Raw genomic sequence first — 18,203 nt, 5'->3', positions numbered from 1 at the left:
GACCCCTCATGGTACTAAATAAGACCAACTTCATAGCTCTTGCGGAGTAAGGCACAAGAAATATTGGAATTTTTTATTATGTGAATAATGGTCATTATAATTTGATAAATTATAATAAAAACAGTAAGAATCTATAATCAGCTTTTCTTATCAATTCTTTATGGAGTACAGAATGTTTTTAAATGGTGTTCTTTAATAGGCTTGATATGAATATGGTAAAATAAAAATTAAAAACTAGACCACAATACAATGTTTTGAGAATAATCTTTAGGAATGAATTAACTGCCTTAGGAAACCAAGGAAAGAGAAAACTCTAGAAGAGGACATTTTATATAGGTAATAAAATATGTCACTTTGTCACATACATAAGTGAAACTTTGTAATATACATAAACTATGGAAAACCAACTGCTATAAAAATAAAATTACAAATAAGAACTAATAAGCTTCATGGATGTATTACATCAATATTTCATTGAATAATGACATTATGTCTTCATTATTCAAAAAGAATTTCAAATAACTGCTGAAATTCAGTCACTGGTGCTTTAGGAAGGGATGGTGTACATTGTTTCAAAACATGCAGTGTAAAGTGGTGTATTAGGAGACTTTGATTCAATCTCCAGCCATCACCCAATTTCATCTGAAGCCCTTCACTTATATCTTCACCAGTCATTGCAGATAGAGCACCAGAGTGAAAGCAGAAAGGCTGCCTGTAGGGTGTCCGCTACAACAGTAACAGAAGAGTTTTTCTAAGGTTTCTCTCTAGTTATCGAGAAGCAGTTTGCTGTGCAACACAAGAACCTACTGTTTGCTTTTCTCTGCTCTCAACACCCTTGATTAGTTGTGCTGCAGAGCTGTAGGATATCGTCCCAGGTGAAATAGGTATGTTTCAAGCCTGTCTCTTCCCAACTTCCTAAGCTTTCTAAGTTGCCTGATTTGAAATTGTTCAAAGTGATACAGGTGTCTACATTCACCCACTGATTTTATAAGAAAAAAACTTTCATTCCATTGGAGAACAAAATGTCTCCCATTTTCCTAATATGTTTGCAATGAATCATTTTAAAGAGCAAATGCTTTCTCTAGATCTTTTCATGTAGCAATAACCATGCTAAATACAATTTTATATTGTTTGTATCTTGAGTAAAGAGAAGAGAGAATGTTTGAACCCACCTTTAGCTATTTATACCTCATAAGTCTAGCTATAAAGTAGAAATCTCCCTATAACTCCCTTCACTTTTTCCCACATGAGCTATTTATTAAGCTGGTACTATGTGCTTAGACTGCCAAGCACTAAATGATTGGAACAATTAAAATCCATCCCATTTCCCAAATCCCTATAAAAAGTAAATGAAAACATGTAGAAGCTGTAAGAAAATAATTAAGTGAATAATACTTTTTTCAATTATAAATCAAACAGCCAGCACATTTATTGATCATATATGAGGCAACATGATATATTTATTAGAAGGAAACCTAGCACAATTTATCTCTCTCACACAAGCCTCCATAGACCCAGACTCTCCTTCTTTTTCTTTCTCCCCCCCTCTCTCTCTCTCCCCCCCACCCCCCCCCCCTACACACACACAATCTGAGGTCAAAGAAACATTTAAATCCAGGCTCTGACAATACACTAGCTGCAAAATAGAACAATTTATTGAATTTCTTTCAGCTTTAATTATCTCATTTACAAAATGAGGATAATAATATCTTGAGGTATTATATAAAATATATCAAGGATGAAACGTATATATGAGATCCTGTGCCCGCCCATAACATGTTCAGAGAATACTAGTTTCTTTCTCCATGTGCAGAGCTCTGCCATGGTTTGGGGAAGGATGTGTGACATCCTAAAGGGAATTACAAAGTATCTGCTATATTTCAACCCTCAAAGAAGTTCCACTTCAGTAGAGCATGAAAGATATTTATTCATTATTAAAGGTAATTCATAATATTTTAGTAAGCAGATGTTTATAGTAAGATGCCCACAGAATTTTAAGGCAGATTTTGTGTCTGAAATTAAATTAGTAAAATTGAACCCCTAATTGATGAGAAGTACCATATATTGAGGAGACCCATACTAGCAAGTATCCACAAATGCAAGCCTCTGGAGGCTGGAGGAAATCCAAATTCAATGAAACATGCAGGGCATAATTTGCAGTTGTAATGAGATAGACGTCCAGGAAGCTGTGAGTAATAGACATTTTCTGGTCAGTCGATTCAACAGGTATGATACTTAACCTTAACTTTCTTTGCTCTAATACAAGCTCACAAACAGTATTTTGATATAATATGACTTCTCATGTAGGCTTTTATCCCAGGGAGAGGATTTACCAACCATGGAAACGAACATTTCTTTCTGTGTGGAGGTTCTGTTTTTATTGATTTACAGGGAAAAAGTTTAAAATAGACAAATTTTCCATGAGTTTGATTAACTGTAATTATCCCCCTTGAGCCCAGCCATCACTGGGTACAAAAAGAAAACAGAACAAGGTTCCGGGCAATCAAGCTGTAACCAAAACCTGGTTCATATAAAGTGGCACACTTTTTCTAGTTTCAACAAATACTAGGCGGTATGGTTTATGTTCCAGATTAGTGCTACAAAATTAAAATCCAGACAAAAAAACAGAATAGAAAGAAATATGCTTTTTTAAATGTTTAAATTATTGAAACTGTAAAACAGCAGATAAAACCTCAAATACCACAGCAATGGTTCTCCGCTATGGTTATACAGTAGAACTACCTGCTTTTTTGGTTTTGGATGCACACACGCACATACACATATACCACAGTGACCACATCCTAATGGACCCATAAATTTAAACCTTTGTGAGCAAGATCCAGCATTAAGAAGATATGGGTTCCTATACTTTTGAAAAATCTTCAAGTGACTCTAGGTAAGGTTTATGAATTAATAAATGTAAACAATTAATATACATGAGTAAATAAAGCAGGCTAGGTGGGAATGATAGGTAATTGGAAACTATAAACCTAACTTGAAAAGGCAGTCCATACTTCTCTAACGTTCACTGTTCCTATGTGGAATCGTAGGTTCACTGTCAGTGGATCATTGGCATGTTTAAGAAAATTCAGAAATCTGGAATTTTTTTTACCATTTTCCCAATTTTTAACTGTTGACAACAAATTCAAAATTTTGAGTATTATTCTGTAAGTCTCACAAAACATCTTCAGGCTACAGATTTGTGTCCTCTGATGATAGAGTAAGAAAGGCTATGTGACATGCATAGCCAACACAGAGTTTAAATAAACCAAGTCCTTTGAACAGGAAAAAATTAACACTGTGATTTGGTTATTTGACATCCTACAGATAAACAAAACAACTAACATAATGTATTGTATTTCCTACTAGTATTATCTTGACTTTACACAAGAGTGTAAGTGTCTTGAAGACAGAAACTGGATTTCATTTCTTTATGTCGGCTTTACGTCCCTAGCTGTGAACAAACACATCTTTGAGCACTTACAAATCCTGTAGCATGTGATCATTGTAATGTACGAAATGCTTTAAACGCAGACTAAGCCAGTCTTCTTTTTCATGTTTATTCAGAAAAAAAAAAAAAAAAAAAAAAAAAGTGTGGTAAATTGAACAAGTATCCAGGGAATGTAATTAGTGGTCAAAACCAGTCTGTTAATTGTGATGTCTAATCTCTCTATCTCCCCTTCTGTCTCTCCCTCCTTCTTCCCTGTCTCTCTAGCTCTCTTTCTCAAAAACTGGAATCCACCTCATCTTGGAAATGGCACTTTCTACATAAAAATAACCTAGTGAAAGTGAAGGTAGTCACTTTTCTTAAGACTAACAATGAACAACCAGAGAAAGGCTGAAATATCGACCACAAAAGATTTTAATTACACTGATACTGATTGGGATACTGACAAATTCATTATAAAAAATAATAAAAGTTCTGTCCTCATGCCACATTATTTTCTTTTTTTAAGAGCTTCTTTTGCTAGTCTTTATGAAAAGACAAGGCTTTAAATTTTTTTTTTTGTTTTGCATTTATGTTTTCTCCTGGAACTTTTCCTAAAAATTCAACCAAGTATGATAAATCAAATTGAAGCTTAGAAGCATCTCGAATCTAGTTATCAACTTATTATTTGATTTGAAATGCTCAAGAGAGTACACTGCTTATGGAGAGAAACAATGCAAGCGTTTTTGACTTTGGAAGAAAGGCTTTGAAAGAATGCAAAGTGTCCTGAGAAATGTTGATTGGAATTCTATAAGGTATGAGAAATCTACTTCACAGAAGTAAGAAACTGAGTATTTAGGAGACAATAGGAAAGGCTAGCATTGAAATTCAACTGAGACAAGTAGTAATCACAGCACTGAATTTAGAACCAAAGAGCTGAATATGAAATAAAATATAAAACACTCACTAAAAGACTGTTAAAGGCAGTGCTTGTAGTTGAGGGGCCTTAAAAAAATTCCAGTGTCCATGAGACTTTATTTTAAAATACGTAAAACATCACTTACTTTGAATGTGCAATAAGGTAAATAATTTATTGTGTTGCGGTATTGGAGAATATAAATACATAGCCTCTGATTAAACACTTCGTTTGTGAAATTTTGCTCCCAAGAAATAAATATAGAAAACTTAGATCTTTAAAATGATACTTTCCTTAGACATTTTTCATTACCGTAAGTAATGAAACAACCTTCATTATAAGAAAAAATTATTTAACTTGGTTAATTTGATTATTTGTAATAATTAGATGAAATTGGAATAATTTTGCTATATAGGGATTTGGTTTTATTGGCATTTGTTAAAAGGGATTTGATCCCTGTGAGATATATAAAATCAGAAGGTATAATACAAACATGATTACAAAGTTGTATATAACAAAACATGGGGAAGAACATAAAACATTTTAATATATGAGGGCTTACAGCCTGCCTTCCCTCTTTAGTCCTTGCTTGCTTTTAAATCTCACTAAATTCTGTTCCTTTATTTTGCTTTTTTTATCCCTTTAATCACTTTAAGCATAAGTATTTTATAATATCTTTCATATTTTTCCCCCAAGTTCTTGCTAGGTAACTTCTGACTCTCTGCAGTGAATCATTTCCTCCTGTGGTTTGTCATTTTTACCAGGGATTATTTGAACTCTGGGAGTTCTGTGTAGCCTGGGTTGTATAAGATTCCCTATGGAGTGGTGATGTGTTTGCTTCTACAGAAAAATTCATAGGTTTTATCAGTATGGGACTAATTTTTACAATTAATTTCTTGGCCTAAAGATTTTCACCCCATGCCAAAAATATAAATTTGGTCACGTAATCCAAACATGGTACAACTTGTGGCTTTGATTACTTATGGGAGACTCACTCCACCTCCAGGGCTTTAAGCAGAGTGTACAGAATTTCACTGACCGGCCAGTGCTTCCAGCGTCCTGCTTTATGTCTGAGTCTCAATGCCAGCTCCCTGCTTTCTGCAAGTGAAGGCTCCTATCTCCTGTCCCAATATGGATATAAGAACCTCAGCCCTTGGCCTTAGGCCATATGACCAGCAGTTCTGGACCCCAGTTTGCTGTGACATCAGCATGGATGCTTACTCCTTTGGCTTTAATCTCTAACGTGGATATTTATGTTTTCTTTTTTTGTTTTTTTAGCACAGTGTTCAGGTATTTAAGTTTTGTTGTATTTCCTTTTGTTTCTATGGACTTACATTTTTTTATTTCTAACAGTAGGAGGTCAATGTTATATCAGTCTTCCATGCTGCTAAAATCAGAAGTCTTCTCCCTACTCTCTAATAATGGGGGAGGACAGATTTTATACACACATACACACACACACACACACACACACACACAAAGAAATGAAAGAAAGCTGTCAAGAGGAAAATAAATCCTCAAAAAAATATTGTAAAGTTACAATATTCAAAGCCCTTTAAATTATTTTTAAAAATACAAGTATGAGGCCAGGTGCAGTGGCTCATGTCTGTAATCCCAGCACTTTGGGAGGCTGAGGCTGGCGGATCACTTGAGGTCAGGAGTTCAAGACCAGACTGGCCAACATTGTAAAACCCCATCTCTACCAAAAAAAATAGCAGGATGTGGTGGTTGGAGCACACCTGTAATCTCAGCTACTCAGGAGGCTGAGACAGGAGAATTGCGTGAACCCAGGAGGAGGAGGTTTCAGTGAGTTGAGATCCTGCCTCTACGCTCCAGCCTGGGTGACAGAGCAAGACTCCATCTCGGAAAAAACATAAAAGGAAGAAATAACGAAAAAGAAAACATGAGTATGACAATCTTATCTAGAAAAGACTTATTTAAAAGAAAGTAGTACCAGTCATATATCAAACATACTTTTCTTGCACCAAGAAGGTGGAAGCACACTGGTGTTACTGGAATGTGACAAATGGGAATTACTGATATAACTTAGTCCAATTCAAGATTTGAACGACAGTGAGACAGTTTCATTAGTGTTACCAAGTACCTGTTCTATATCTCTTAACCCAACGAAGACCAGAATGCCAAAATGAACTGGAGTGGTATAGTGGAAGCAAAGGGATATGGGGCAGTGAAGAACTACAGGGCAGTAGATATGGATTCAGTTCTTTCCTTTATAGAAACTTTTAGGGAGTAGCAGCTGCAATCAACCACCACCAAATATGCCCAAGAAGCATTCTATCCATGCTAGTACTATACAAAGGTAAATAGCAACAAGTCGAAGAGTCAGGCAGATAAGAAAGCCAGATTCTGGTATCAGAGATGAATGACAAAGCAGGGAGCAGCGAGGCACAAGGAGTGCATCCAGAAGGCAAATCTGTTCTGACAGCTTATTTGCAATAGTGAACAATTCCTAAAGTTCTAATCCAGTCTCTGGGTTACAATGCCTAGGATGGAAAATGCCTGATCCTTGTACATAGCCATAACCTACCTCAACAGTACATATTCCACTGCTTTCACAAGAGTACCATCAAAGTATAGGCACCCAAAAAGTATATCAGCAGGGGTTTTGTCATAGGCAGGATAGGAAGTCTCTTTGCCTAATATTGACAAAAGAGAAAAGAGCTTCTATCCAGCCTTTTTTTTCCCCGATAAATATTAACTATATTGCTTCTAGTAATCATATATATGTGTGTAACTCTTGCTGCATGTATAAATAAACTAACATGTTCATATCAAAGTTTAAAGCCAGAAGATATGTTGCAGAGCATGCTATCAAATACCTGCATTTGGAGACATGAAATTCAGGTCCAAAAATTGATACGGCTTAGTCAAATTTGCACTGCCAGGCAGCAGCATAGCAAATATGGCAGAGAAAATATGAGAGTCAAATGTTCTGCTCTCAATTCAGTAGTCTTTCCAGAAGGGCAACATTGTTATGCAGATTTACCCTACTGGTAAAGAGAACTGAATTAATTATAATCCTCATAATCCTCAACTATTGGCACGCTGTCATCCTTAGTCCATATAAGGCTCAAAGTAATTTAAAATATTTTTCTTTCATTTTTTCCTTCATCTTTGACCCCCACTCAATTTCCCCTGTTCCACAGAAAAATCCATTCAAATGTGACCAATATATGACTTTGGATATGTAAATTTCCTTTGCACATTGTATCTGTTTATAAGTGTACATCAATGTGTTTTTAATTTACCTCAATGGTATTCATATAGTTCTAGTTCTTACTCCTCTTCCTAGAATCTACATTTTAAGAATTGAGCATGGTGTTGCATACACAGCCAGTTCATTGCTTTTTTAAAATTTTATTTTACTTTAAGTTCTGGGATACATATGCAGAAAGTGCAGGTTTGTTACATAGTTATACATGTGCCATGCTGGTTTGCTGCACCCATGTCTACCATCAACCCATCATCTAGGTTTTAAGCCCCGCATGTATTAGGTATTTGTGCTAATGCTCTCCCTCCCCTTTCCCAGTATCCCCACACAGGCTTCGACGTGTGATGTTCCCCTCCCTGGGTCCATGTGTTCTCATTGTTCAACTCCCACTTACAAGTGAGAACATGCAGTGTTTGGTTTTCTGTTCCAGTGTCAGTTTGCTGAGGATGATGGTTCCCAGCTTCATCCACGCCCTGGCAAAGGACATGAACTCATTCTTTTTTATGGCTACATAGTATTCCGTGCTGTGTATATGCTACATTTTCTTTATCCAGTCTATCATTGGTGGGCATTTGGGTTGGTTCCAAGTCTTTGCTATTGTAAATAGCGCTGCAGTAAACATACGTGTGCATGTGTCTTTATAGTAATCATTGCGTAGTAGTCCATAGTAAATATCCATCACATTTTAGTTATTCATTCTCCTGATGATAGAACCTAACAATTAAGAGATGATTTTTTAAGTTAATGTCTCTTTTTTGCTGAAATTCAATCAGTGCAATCCACAGCCATATTTGATAGTTCAATAGGCTGTTTTTTGTATGTTGATGTTGTTATTCTGGATGACATATCAAGTAGATGTCTTATGGGCTTCCTGTGTTCAATTTATGGACTCTTTCACTAACTGTCATTTCTTAAATATACTACTAACAGATAATAACATGGAAAAACGTCAGTGGTTATAGGAATTTGTGATATGTACATATCATTACCAAGATGGGTGAGGTGCAGATTTTTCTATAAGATTATAAACATGGGCCGGGCTCGGTGGCTCAAGCCTGTAATCCCAGCACTTTGGGAGGCCGAGATGGGCAGATCACGAGGTCAGGAGATTGAGATCATCCTGGCTAACCGGGTGAAACCCCGTCTCTACTAAAAAATACAAAAAACTAGCCAGGCAAGATGGCGGGCACCTGTAGTCCCAGCTACTCTGGAGGCTGAGGCAGGAGAATGGTGTAAACCCGGGAGGCGGAGCTTACAGTGAGCTGAGATCCGGCCACTGCACTCCAGCCTGGGCAACAGAGCGAGACTCCATCTCAAAAAAAAAAAAAAAAAGATTATAAACATGTTCTCAAGTAAATTTATTTGTGGCAATTAGTACTAAAGTTATTGGTTCACAATAGAAAATGGCTTTATAATGTCTAGAAATATCATTTGTCCGTTAAAATTCTAAAAATACAAATCAGTTATTCTCTTCATGACTTTAGTCACAAGTAAATAGTGAGAAAGTATTCACAGTACAATGTTCGGGAGCAAATATTCAAAGCAAACAACAAACTAATGATCCAATATCCCAAAGACTAAATGTTGCCAAATGTTACCTACATGAAAAGAAGAAAGTTTGATTCTGTTAGGATATTTATTCAAATTTGATTATGTATTTGGTTCACTATGCACAATGCATTTTTACTGATAATTTTAAACTGCAACTTAGAGAGGAAATGATAGGACATCAGGCATGCAAAGATTGAGATGAATGGAGACTCTGGACAAGCAACCCAGCATGGCAAGCTAAGAATTATTTCATACATCTTTAAGAGCTACATTAAAATGCAGCATGAACCCCAAGCAGTAGTGTCAGGAAAGCTTAGTTCAAAATGGAACACCTTGTTTAATTGATGTATGACTTTAGGTTAGTCATCCAAACTCTTCAGAATATTCTGTTCCTCTATTCAAAGAGAGAAGGAACATGTCCCACCCCATGGAACATGTTTTGATCATAAAATCCAGTGACATTAAAGCACTCAGAATAAAAATGAACATAAGTATTTTAATATTCACATAGAATGATTCACAACTGAAGTCGATGTGCTGACCACCAAGAAGGAAATGTGAATAATGTGAAAACTGGTGCTATAGGCTTTTGAGAATTTTCCCTTGCAGTTAAATTTCTTTCTATTGTAGTTGATGTGCTATATCTTGGGAATAATTTAGGATAGAAGAGTATTTAGAGACCAAGGAAAATTATTTAACAATATGATTAGGCTAATACACACTGAATCATCAACCAAGAAGTGTTATTGGGTACTATTAAAATGTGAACTACTACATACAAAGGAGTGAGAAAGATCTCACTGAAGCTTAGATGAGGGACAGAGTGATCTAAAGCTGTCTATACAAGGAAGGTATCTCCATACCACCCACTCTACAAAACAGGTATACACACACACTTGTACACGTGCACACACACACATAAGAATCAGGAAACAAAAATAAGTATAAAAATTGCCTTGAAAGAGTTGAGGTAAAAATGACAATAAAAACGATGCAAAGAAAGGTAAGAGACTTCCAGGACAGACCCAGTATACATTTAAAAAGAATTTCAAAATAAAAGCAAGATGCAATGAAAATGTAAATACACAAGAAAAACTATCTACCAGTAAAAGTAAAAGTTGAGTTTGCAAATTTAAAAGGACCTTTCCTAGCAGAATTCAAGACAGAATACTCATTTCTAGATCTATCTTGGTAAACTTTTTATCATAAAGAGTAAAAATTCAAAATAATCATGAAGGTAAGAAAAAGTAATCACATTTACCTACTAAACAATAAGTAGCAGACCATAAAAATTAGGGTAAAAGGAGAAGGAAGAAAGCATAAAAAGTTCTTATCTTATATTGAATAGATTAAATAGCAATTCTACTCTTCATAATTAAACAGATTCAGAATAGATTTTTTTTACTTAAAGGTAATAATAACAGAAGTAAAAGAGGGTGCATACCTTCCACATTACTAATGAAGAAAAGGGAAAACAAATGTCAAAAAAAATGAAGGTATAAAAGCAAAAAATGGGAGAAATAGGAAGAAAATATCACAATTGCATCATGTTTTTCCCCTACAATTCTGGAACTTAGAAAAAAGTAGAAGAGCAGGTATGAATTGAGAAGAAGACATTACAACTCAAGGATCCTCTATCAAACCTAGATATCATTCAACTACTGGGACTCAAGAAAGTTATTAAGGATAAATAGATTAGATAGATAGGTAGGTAGGTACATAGGTTGGTAGGTCAGAAGATAGACAAATAGATTAGGTTGTTAATATAGGAGTATATTTTTGCAGGGAGCAGGAAATAAGAAAAACTATTTCTTTTAAAAATGCATGTATATAATTACATTTATTTATTGCACATTATATTTATGTACACATGTACAAATCTACTTATAAAATCCCAAATCAAAAGATATTTTTTGGAACTGTGTCCTCATCTCTCACCTTATACAAAAATCAACTCAAGATGGATGAAGAACTTAAATCTAAGACCTAAAACTATAAAAATTCTGGAAGATAACATCAGAAAAACTTTTCTAGACATTGGCTTCGACAAAGACTTCATGACCAAGAACCCAAAAACAAATGCAACAAAAACAGTGATAAATAGGTGGGACTTAATTAAACTAAAGAGCTGCTGCACAACAATTGAACAGTCAGCAGAGTAAACAGGCAACCCACAGAGTGGGAGAATATCTTCACAGTCTATACATCCGACAAAAGACTAATATCCAGAATCTACAAGGAATTTTTAAAAATTAGCAAGAAAAAGCAAATAATCCCATCAAAAAGTGGGCTAAGGACCTGAATTGACAATTCTTAAAAGAAAATACACAAATGACCAACAAATATGTGAAGACGTGCTCAACATCACTAATGATCAGGGAAATGCAAATCAAAACCACAATGCGATAGCACTTACTCCTGCAAAAATGACCACAGTCCAAAAATGAAAAAGAAATAGATGTTAGCATAGATGTGATAAAAAAGGAACACCTCTACACTGCTGGTGGGAATGTTAACTATTGCAACACTACAGAAAACAGTGTGGAGATTCTATAAAGAACTAAAGGTAGAACTTCCATTTGATTTAGCAATCCCACTACTGGGTATCTATCCAGCAGAAAAGAAGTCATTATACAAAAAAGATACTTGCATACACATGTTTATAGCAGCACAATTTGCAATTGCAAAAATATGGAACCATCCCAAATGCTCATCAATCAACAAGTGGCTAAAGAAATTGTGGTGTACGGAATACTGCTCAGCCATAAAAAGAAATGAATTAATGGCACTCACAGCAACCTGTATGGAACTGGAGACTATTATTCTAAGTGAAGTAACACAGGAAAGGAAAACCAAACACTGTAGGTTTCTTACTTATAAATGTGAGCTAAGCTATGAGGATGCAACAGCATAAGAATGATATAATGGACTTTGGGACCTAAGGGGAAAGCGTGGGACGGGGCTAGGGATAAAAGACAACAAACTGGGTGCAGTGTATACTGCTCGGGTGATGGGTGCACCAAAATCTCACAAATCACCACTAAAGAACTTACTCATGTAACAAAATACCACGTGTTCCCCAAGAACCTATGGCAATAAAAAATTTTTTTAAATTTAATGGAGAAAAAGATATTTTTATTGAAAAAATGAATTCCTAAAATTGACTCAGGAAATGGAAAATATTAATAGGTCAATAACTAAGAAATAAAATGTTTTAGAAGTATTTGAAAGATGTTCAAATATCTGAAACATCTGAAAGATGTTTTAGAAGTATTTATAGGAAAAGTTGTTACAATACAAAAAGCTAAAATTCTAAAATACTAAAAATTCTAAAATAAAAGGAAAATACAGGACATTGGAACAGCATCCTTGTGATAGGACACAAAAAAATACTGACTAAACAGAAAAAAAATACAAATTACAATTCTTCGAATTAAAAACTTCAGTTCATCAGAAGACACTAGTAAGAAAATGGAAATAGAAGTATCTGAAAAAGAACATGTAGTCAGAATACACAGAGGACACAATTAGATCAATGATAATTTAAAATAATATTAATAAATGGGAAAAATACTTGAAAAGATACTTCACAAAAGGAGATTAATAAATGTCCAACTACTATATAAAATGTTGTCAGCATTATAAGGCAACAGAAAAATGTAAATTAAGACCACAAAGGAGATTTTATTTCACACCACTAGAATAACAAAAAAACAGACAATATGAAGTATTGATGACGATTGTAATAACTGTCATTCTTACTCATTGCTGGTAGTAATGTAAAATGGTACAACCACTTTGGAAAATGTTTGACCATTTCTTTCTTTTTTTTTTTTTTTTTTTTTTTTTTTGAGATAGAGTCTTGCTCTGTCACCAGACTGGAGTGCAGTGGCGCAATCTCGGCTCACTGCAACCTCCACCTCTCAGATTCAAGTGATTCTCCTGCCTCAGCCTCCCTAGTAGCTGGGACTACAGGCATGTGCCACCATGCCCAGCTACTTTTTTTGTATTTTTAGTAGAGACAGGGTTTCACCATGTTGGCCAGGATGGTCTCAATCTCTTGACCTCATGATCCTGCCACCTCAGCCTCCCAAAGCGTTGGGATTACAGGTGTGAGCCACCATGCCCAGCCATGTTTGTCCATTTCTGGCAAAGCTTCAGGTATGAGCCAGTAACCATACCTTTATGTATATATCAAAGATAAATAAAAGTATATTTCTATAAAAATGGCTGAACACAAATATATACACTGCTTCATTAACACTTGACAGAAACTAGAACTAGCCCAAATATCTATTAACTCATAAATATATAAAAGAAATGATCATCAAAATAAGCAACAGCTTGAAAGAATCTCAAAATCATTACACTGAGTGAAAAAAGTCTCAACACAGAAGACCATACACTTACTAATTTTATTCATATGAAGTTCAAGGACTCACAAAATTTTTGATAGAAATGAGAATAATGATTTCCTTTGGAGTGGTTACTACAAAGTAGAATGAAGAAATCCTTTGGGATGGCAGACACTTTCTACTAGATGGTACTTTCAAAAATGTATTTATCTGACTAACATCAACAAACATTTTACTTAAGATCTAGCCATGTTGCCGTATATAAGTTATACTTCAATAAAACTGAGTTTAAGAAGACGATCACATACAAAAATACGAATGAATAAAATTGGCACATATAAGAATATGAATGAGTAAAATCAGCACAGAATATTAATGCTGGAAGAAAAATTAGAGCACATTTTGCAGTTAAGAAAATTGAATCTACAAGAATTAAAATAAGATTAATAATAGTTTTAGTTATCATTTATTAAGAACCTTATCTGTGCCAAGTGCTGTTTAATGCTCTTTTCAACATGATTCATTTTAATCCTAATAATAATAATAACACTATTGATTCTATTTCTCATTCTTTTCCACTAGAATTTTGTTTTTGTGCAAGTTCCCAGTCCTTTCCCACTGAGCCAGGTGCCTCAGGAAATCCTGCCCTCATCTTCAGCTCCACTGGGTGGCCCAAGTTCCACTTGATTCTCCTTGAAAATGATCCATTCAGGAATGGTCAAGTTATCAAATCTGACCAATGAGATGTCAGGGAAAATCTAATGAGATGCTCTTGAGAAATTGCCTTCACTGTAAAGCAAGCCACATGAAATTATCATTTCTCTTCTTCCTCTTGACATTGTTATGTCTGGATGCATGCCCTCTTGAAGTCATTGTAGTGCCATCTTGAAGCTATTGTGTGGTTATTCATACCTAAAAACAGCCTAGGTGATATAGTTATTAGTAATCTCTTTTTACAAAATAAAGAAATTGACACTCAGAGTTTTGGCAACTTGCCTGAGGTGACATTGTAAGTGATAAAATCAAAATATATCTCTGAATCTGTCTCATTCTGAAACTAATGTTCACTCTGACACACTTATTATCTCTAGCCAAGTTTATGGTTAGAGCTAATATTCACTTTATATGTTTATAAAGCTTTATAAATTCTAGTCTATCATTTATTCTACTACATCATAACGTAAAATAGCCGGGGACACAGCAAAATCATATCACAAGGTAAGCCCAAATGCAGTTTGGATAAGAACAGGCTTACTTTGTGATATGATTTGGCTGTGCCCCTACCCAAATCTCATCTTGAAACGTAGCTCCCATAATTCCCATGTGTCATGGGAGGGACTCAATGGTAAGTAATTGAATCATAGGGTGGGTCTTTTCCCACGACGTTCTTGTGATAGTGAATAAGTCTCACAAGATCTGATGGTTTTATAAAGGGCAATTCCCCTGCCACACACTCTCTTGCCTGCCACCATGTGAGATGTGCCTTGGCTCCTCCTTCATCTTCCACCATGAATGTGAGGCCTCCCCAGCCACGTGAAATTGTGAGTCCATTAAACCTCTTTTTCTTTATAAATTCTCCAGTCTCAGGTATGTCTCTTTCAGCAGCATGAGAACAGACTAATACATTTTGCCACTGCTTTTCTTGTCTTCTCTAGACTATCTCTTATGATCTCTCTTTGCATTATTGGCAAGACTCAAATGCTACCTCTGGTAAATCTTTTTGACTTCTGCAGACTCTATTTAGCTTCCCTTCTTTTGTCTTCCATACACCAAACATATATCTTCCCTTGTGAGCTTTTGTTCTAGTCCTCTCTTGTTTCAACATAGTGCCATGCCTGGCACATCATAAATGATTAATGATAAGGGAGAAGTCCTTGAATGAACTGTTGAATGAGTGAGTGAGTGAGTGAATGAATGAATGGTGGTAGATGCATCATCCTACAGTCAAGCTCTATTGAAGCTCCAAAAGAGTAAATTTCCATTGTTCAGCCCACTTTCTCTGAGTCTCAAAGACATGTTATTCCTCTCTTACTACATGTGCATCATGCCTTATATTAAATTAATGAGTACACTTGCTTTCCTCCTTATCCGTAAGCTTCCTGAGTTTCAGATCTTTGTCATCACTAGTGATTCACTCACAGCAGCCAGCAGAGTGCCTTCCACTTAATAAAAGCATATGAAATATATAAATGAATTTAGAAGGATCTTGTCAGTAATGGGAGAGATTTGGAATAGTCAGCATTTTGAGAATGACATCTTTAAAATCTGGTAAAATTTTCTGAGCTCTATTCATAATAAAGCAGATCTCCTGCACTTGTAGACCTGGCATCCCCCTAATGTTTTTTTGCATTGTTATAGTACTTAGCAGCTACTCTTCAATAAGTAATACTTGTTTACAAAGCTTGATATTGTTGACTGACCATTCAACAACTGCAAATCTAGCTTTCTCAAAAAGATTGCAATTCTGAAATGAGAAACTGGAGTGCATAGTCTCTGGCCCTTGCTTTCCTTGAGAGTCTATTTCCATGTTTCTATTCCAGACCAAGACATGCCTTATCTTATATGATGTCTATCAAGGTGCTTGGCATAGTAAGTATTTGCTGATCATTTGAATATCTGGAGGAGCATGCCATCAAATGTGGGAGACTGGCTATCACACTAGTGGGGCATTATTAGAAGAGGGAGCAATGCTCATGTTATTATATCGTGACATTTTTAATACCTCGGAAAAGTCATATCTGATGATTAAAATTATGAGACAGGAAGGAGGATAACAATATGCCCAGTTAGGCTCATTGTGCCAGTGTGAAGCAGGGATAAAAGAATATGTATATTAAGATACAAATCCATGCATAATTCTCCAGAGACACCAGAAAATAGCAGTATTTAAAGTGACCTATAAGATAAATTTGACTAAAGAACATAAATTATTTAGGTAGAATATTTGAAAGTGATAACATGTTTTCCGCATCCCCATGCTCCAGCAAATAGGTAAATGAGGGGGTCAGAAAACTATGTCTCACAAGCCAGCTATTTTTTTAATGAAGAGTTATTGAAAAATACATATACCCAGTTGTCTATAAGTTGTGTATGGCAGCTTTTGAGCTACCATGGCAGAATTGAGTAGTTGTAACAGAGACCATATGTCCTGCAAGCCTAAATATTTAATGTCTAGCTTTAAAAAAAAAAAAAAAGTTTGCAAATCCCTAGTCTAAACTATGTGCAAATATCAAGTTATTATGGAGGTGTTCCATCACAGTTAAGACACATTTTAAAAGATGTGAAAGAGTTATGTTTGACATGATTAGGATTAATCAAAAACTCTTCTCTAGCTTTGAGGGACAATTCAAGGGGTGTAGAGGGCGTAGGCACAGCACAAGCATTTATCGAATTACCCAAAATGAAAATTTGTCTTTAAAATGCCAAGTGGCCTGTTTTTCTTCATTAGAAAACAGCCTCGGATACATGTACAGTATGGATTCATCACAGCAGCAACATTCTAATTGCAGGCTGTGAAGAGTTCTAATTGAAATAAGATTAATGAAGAGCCATGCCAACCTCCTACAAAATCACAATCTGTATGAACACTTAGCTTCTATGAGTCATTTTCTTCCCCAAAATAACTCAGATTAAACAGTGACTTCCAAACTAATGGCAACATTTCCGTCCAGATTTCTTTTTATGTCTTGCATCATGTTCCAGGATATAGCACACGGAGCAGCACTCATTTTCTGCCATCAGCTAATGTTGTTAAATGTCAGGCATTTTATAAAGTTAAAGGGCAAAAAAGTTTTAAAGGATTATTCTGCCTGGCAATCAGGAAAGGTTCAGGATAACTCATTGCTTTATTGACTGGATCAGAAGAAATTTTCTTATTAGGTCCTCAAAACATAACCCAATGCCCTTAGAAATTCTAAATCTCTATGAAGTATATTTATATACGTCTATGTATGCATATTTGTGTTTGGTTGTACATACCTATGTATTTAAGAATACTTAATATGATATTAACAATAACCTTGTACACACTAAATGTGGAATTTGCATACTAGGAAAGAGAGTCAGATTTGTTTGCAAGCCAGGATACAGTTCCTAAAAATGGCTAGTGATATGTTTCAGTTTCCCAAATAAGAGTTTTCTGTATGAACCAAGACAATGGGAGACAGCAGAAGCCTGCCAACTCCGCAAACTGAAATAAAGGCTCTCTCTCTGGTCATCTTCCGAGTGTCATTCACAGAGGGTATCCCCTCAACCTGCCTCCTCTGTTCTCCTATTGGACCTGAATGGAAACATGAGGTTTCCTTTCTATTGCCTTGATTTTCTCTTTAAATATGCCATAAGGGGAGAGGAAGTAGTTTCTTAGAAATTGAGGAGTAATCATTTAAAATACTATCTTAGAATAAAAATTCATATTTCTAGGAAAGGTTGGTAGGAAGTGTTGGCAATGTCAAGTGCTCTGTTTATTGAGTTTCTGTGCTAAGATAGATGGTATCTATCTACACACACTCGACTGTAGGTATTTCTAGTTAAATTTTAAAACATTGTAGGGATTCTCCTTGTTTTTGGTACATTCCATAGAATTGATATCTCTATTAGCTATCTTAAAATGGAAATTCTACAAAGAAGAGACTTCTTTTAATGAAATACGTATAATGAACAACACATCAGTGACAGACTACCCCTCTACTCCAGGAACAAATTTACATAAAATATATATATATA

Source organism: Papio anubis, chromosome 15, assembly GCF_008728515.1.
Source record: "Papio anubis isolate 15944 chromosome 15, Panubis1.0, whole genome shotgun sequence".
NCBI lineage: Eukaryota > Metazoa > Chordata > Mammalia > Primates > Cercopithecidae > Papio > Papio anubis.
This window is presented reverse-complemented; position numbering follows the sequence as displayed.